General features: G+C 45.8%; 1 long non-coding RNA gene across 1 annotated transcript; it reads left to right on the top strand.

Moving 5' to 3' along the window:
• The first annotated feature begins 508 nt into the window (after positions 1-508).
• On the top strand, positions 509-3769 carry LOC309378309. The gene is made up of 2 exons (XR_014172012.1): positions 509-836; positions 3490-3769. It is a non-coding gene; the product is annotated as an uncharacterized lncRNA (long non-coding RNA).
• The last annotated feature ends 1579 nt before the right edge of the window (positions 3770-5348 follow it).

Here is a 5348-nt window from a genome sequence, read left to right as displayed (position 1 = left end):
CTCTGTAAGGACACATTGTGGAAAAGCTGCTTCCCCGGAAGCTAACCAGGGAATCAGGATTGGGTTAAATAATAGGTCATGTCAGAACTGCAGTAATAAATAATTCTGTGGACTAGGAAAAGAAACTGAAAATTAATCACAATGTTTGTTTTAGATAAAAATCCTACCTATAGTGCAGAGGGCTCCTTTTCCTCATTAAGAAATAAATATGATACTGTGAGATTAAGAAATAAAGGAAAAATTACAAGCAAGGGTGTGCCTCAAACTCAGTTTGGAAAGTCCCCATGAGCTGCGTACACAGGATAAAGAAATCCAAAGGGCGTAGGCCCATATCTGATAATAGATGAAGTGGTTAGTGTAGAGTGGACAATGTATTAGAAATGTGTTGAACTCTGATAAGTAGATTGTAAGCCAAGCCTCTGAAAGAGGGGCGGCAGCTGTAGGGATAAAACTGCTGCGCTTACGCCTGATCGAGACTCTTCGTATCTACGGGTATGGAGAGTCCGCCTTTGCAAACGTGACTAATAAAAGGGTTAACCTTATATTGAAGTCCTTTGTCTGTTTGTTTCCACGAACGACTTCTCACAATTCTGGCGCCCGAACGTGGGGCCCTTGACGGGTGGCTCGAGCGATACTCGGACCTCGGGCAGGCGCCCCTCCGTCCTTTCGGAGTGGCTCGGGGCCGGGATTCGTTCATAGCGATCCACAGGGGCTAAGACAGGACTCAATATAGGTGGGAGAGACAGTCTCGATTATCAGCGGTCAGGGACCGCGAGAGCCCAGCGGGGACGCCCGCCTGTTCACTAGTCGCGAGAAGCGGCGCTGGACTGTATTGGGTGAGTAGACGTGAGAATTTTTGTAAACTGTGTTACGGGGCGGGGGTGAGAGACTCGTCTCTTGAGTGAAAGAGAGGTTCCATACGGACGCGTGAGTGTGGATCAGGGCTCTGCCCTGACGAGAGGATTAGCTTGCGGTTCCGTCTATCCCGCGAGGGAAGCGGCCAGGCGATTCCGTGTGATTGTGATAAAGAGTGAAGTTGGAGACATTGTAAACCATGGGTAAGGGTCAGAGTAAGGGACAGAAGGAGGTAAATGTGAAGGGTCCTATAGACCCTAATAGTCCATTAGGGCAAGTATTGATACAATGGAATGAGGATTATATGAGACAATATACAGTTGGTTTGTCAAAAGTGACTATGATTAACTTCTGTAGGATGATTTGTTATTGATAGGAGAAAAAGAAAAAGAAATGAGGCAGGATTCTATAAGATTATTGAACTGGTTGGGAAAATTAGGAGTAAAAGTGTCAAAGGAAAAACTGCAGTTCGTGCAAAAGAAAGTAAAATATTTAGGGCATCTGTTGGAGGGAGGAACAAGAAAACTAGACCCAGAGAGAGTTAAGGGAATTTTGGAACTGCAACCCCCAAGAAATAAAACAGACGTGAGGAGGATGTTAGGACTACTGGGATACTGTAGATTGTGGATAGACCAATATGCAAAATTGGTTCAATTTTTAAATCAAAAACTCATTGGGGACGAAAAGGCAACATGGGAACAGGAGGATGGATTAAAATGGGAGGAAATAAAAAGGACACTTATAGAGGCCCCGGTCTTAGCACTGCCCAATCTTCAGCAACCGTTCCACTTGTATGTAACGGTCGGTTCCCAGACTGCTGTAGGGGTCTTGGCCCAAAAGAGAGGGGGGCGATATCAGCCAGTTGCATATCTTAGTAAAACCTTGGAACCAGTAGTACAGGCATGGCCCACCTGCATCCAGGCGGTGGCAGCAGCGGCTGTATTGGTGGTTGAGAGTAGAAAATTGACTTTCGGAGGGGCCCTAATAGTTCATAGCCCACATCAAATATCTACTGTGATGACGGGGGCAGCCTCCACCTGGATGACGGATGGTCGCTTGGTAAAATATGAAACTATTTTGAGGACAAGCCCCAATATTACTCTGGGAACCGACCGAAATTTAAATCCAGCTGAGTTTCTGATCGGGGAAAGAAAAGAGTGGGAGCCAGATGAACATGACTGTATGAGCACTATACAATTAATGTCAAAAGTCCGGGAAGATTTGTCAGAAGTGCCCCTGGTGGAAGGAGAAAGATGGTACACTGATGGTTCTAGTTATGTTGAAGAAGGGAGGAGAAAGTCAGGATACGCTATAGTTAAAGAAGATGGGGTAATTCTCGAAAGCGGAGCTTTGCCGGCAACCTGGTCGGCTCAGAAATGCGAAATCATGGCCCTGACACGGGCTCTCGAGTTGGCAAGGGGCTTAGAGGTAACCATATGGACAGACTCCCGCTACGCATGGGGGGGTGGTACATACTTTTGGTAGAACTTGGCGGGACCGGGGATATATTAAGGCGGATGGAAAACAAATAGAGCACATGGCATTGCTAGAAAGGCTATTGAATGCCCTTACTGGACCAGAAAAGGTGGCAGTGGTTCATATTTCAGCCCACACCAAAGGAACGAGTCCCGAAGAAGTAGGAAACAGGTGGGCTGATTTGAGAGCGAAGGAAGCCGCCAAGGGCATCCCTAGAGCCGCACTGGTTCAACAATATAGTTTGAAAGTACCTGTCTTGACCAAGGCGGACACAGAAAACTTGGTTTTTACCCCCCCCCTCCCCAAGAAATTGATTACATGAAGAAGGAGGAATGGGAACAGAGGGATAATGGATGGGAAACCCCAGCAGGGCAAGTGGTGATACCAAAAGCTATAATGATGGGGATCTTAGAAAAGGTGCATGAGGGTGGGCACTTCGGGACGGAAGCAATGATCAATATGGTAAAACCCCTATATTGGAGTAAGGACATGTGGCCTATGGCACATGCCATAGCCTGGAAATGTTTGATATGTCAAAAAGTAAACAAGACTAGGGCCAAAACAACTGAGAGAGGAGGGAGGCCGTTAGCAGTATGGCCTTTCCAAAGAATGCAGGTAGATTTCACTGAACTACCCGAAAGGGGGGGGGCAGAAATATTTATTGGTATTTAAGGATCATCTTACAGGGTGGATAGAGGCGTTCCCTAGCAGGAAGGCGACGGCGCAAGTGGTTACGAAGGCTGTTTTAGAACATATCGTTCCCCGGTTTGGTATAATCGAGGCCATAGATTCAGATAGAGGCACACACTTTACCCAGAAAGTGTTACAAGAAGTGATGGCAGCCCTGGGGATTAAATGGGACCTCCACACACCATGGCATCCTGAAAGCAGTGGGAAGGTAGAAAGGGCGAACGCAGAAATTAAAAAACACTTAACTAAATTATACTTGGAAAATGGGCTACCCTGGACGAAAAACCTTCCCCTGGCTTTGTTAAGAATACGAATAGCACCAAGAAAGGACCTGGGAATCTCCCCCTTCGAATTGGTGATGGGAAGACCATACCTAGCCCAGCTGGGTCAGCCCCTGGTAGAATTTAAAGATTTGTTCCTAAGAAAATATTTGCGGTCACTCTCCCAGTCTTTGTTGTCTCTTCATAGACGTGGCGTTTTGGTCCAGCGTCCTCCACTATTGGAACATCAGCACACATTTCAGCCTGGTGACCGGGTCCTGATAAAAGCGTGGAAGGCGGAGAAGCTACAACCTGCTTGGGAAGGTCCGTTTCAGGTACTGCTTACCACCGAATCTGCAGTAAGGACCAGAGAGCACGGGTGGACTCACTATCATAGGGTCAAGAAAGCTCCGCAAGATTGGAAGGTATCTGTTGATCCAGACAACCCACTAAAGGTGACGCTTACCAATCAGGGAACCAGGAACCAGAGAGGACTCAAACGCTGACCTCAATGTGCCTATTCTGTGATTGCAAGTGCTTCTATTAATGTTGTTGTTGTGCCCATTGTGAGTGTTGTGTACTATGCGTGCATTGTACAAGGTTATGTAACATAATCTTCATTATCCAATATTGTACAATCACCTTAGAAGGAGAGGTCCATTGTAGTCTGACTAGAACCCCTACAGTGGTGCAAGCAGTGGACCAATTAAGACAGAAACAATGACAAAGGAGGGAGTAAAGAAAGTAGTGATGGGAATTGGTCTGTTGATCATGTTAAGGGGTATCACGGCCAAAGAAATTCGGAATTGTGACCAGTGCATCCAGACTACTAAGACTGGGACTATGATTACACGAACTTTAATGTATTACAACGTTGCTCCAGAATGTGTGAAAAAATTAGATCCCTGTGTCCATAATCAGACCCAATATTTTAGATGCAAAACTAGAGAAAATAAGACAGAATGTTATGAGCCCCTAGCAGTGGGACCTATTACATCCAGCATATATGTATATGGATATAAAGGGGGAACAGCGAACAAAGCAAACGAGAGAACATCCATGTTTTCCCTAGCACAAACTAGGCAGGGATATATAGCCCATAACTCCACCAGGGGCATGCCTTGATGCATGCATTGCCATCACCAAGGGGGCGGCTTCAACAGCCTGTATTTCGGGGAAATGCAACCCTGTATGTTTATGGGCTAAGGAATGTCCTTCCACTAGCCCCAAATATATTCATTTTGGTTTAGGGATAGATGGAACCGGAAGGGATCCTTATGGGTATCTGATCATAAAAATTCATACCGCAAAAGTTAGCAAAAAGCCCATTTCAGTATATGAGAACTTCGAGGAAGAAATACAGCAGTTAAACAACTTACCCCTACCCCCAAGAGCCCATAACAGGTTTTTAAGTCTGGCTGAGACCATCGCCAAAGAGTTAACTGTGAGGAATTGTTTCGTGTGTGGTGGGACAAACATGGGAAGGCCTTAACTTCAAGGAATTATTCAGCTCATGGTTTCCAAAATTACCTGGATTACAAGCCATTGTAGCTTTAATTGGGTTAATAGCCGCTGGATGCGTACTAATCCCCTGTGTATTGCCCATTTTCGTTAAGACTATTAACAACTCACTCTCCCTAATAGCCCAGCGGCTTGTAACCACTCAACTAATGGCAATGAGATACGAACCCATACCAACAGATGAGGAGGAGAGAAATCACTGGGAGCAGCTACATGAGTTTGAGGCAAGGTATAAAAAAGAGGGGGGATTGTGAGATTAAGAAATAAAGGAAAAATTACAAGCAAGGGTGTGCCTCAAACTCAGTTTGGAAAGTCCCCATGAGCTGCGTACACAGGATAAAGAAATCCAAAGGGCGTAGGCCCATATCTGATAATAGATGAAGTGGTTAGTGTAGAGTGGACAATGTATTAGAAATGTGTTGAACTCTGATAAGTAGATTGTAAGCCAAGCCTCTGAAAGAGGGGCGGCAGCTGTAGGGATAAAACTGCTGCGCTTACGCCTGATCGAGACTCTTCGTATCTACGGGTACGGAGAGTCCGCCTTTG

Source organism: Podarcis melisellensis (assembly GCF_964234715.1).
Source record: "Podarcis melisellensis genome assembly, chromosome: 9".
Lineage (NCBI taxonomy): Eukaryota > Metazoa > Chordata > Lepidosauria > Squamata > Lacertidae > Podarcis > Podarcis melisellensis.
The sequence above is the reverse complement of the archived record's forward strand: the minus strand, read 5'-3'. Positions and strand labels throughout refer to the sequence as shown.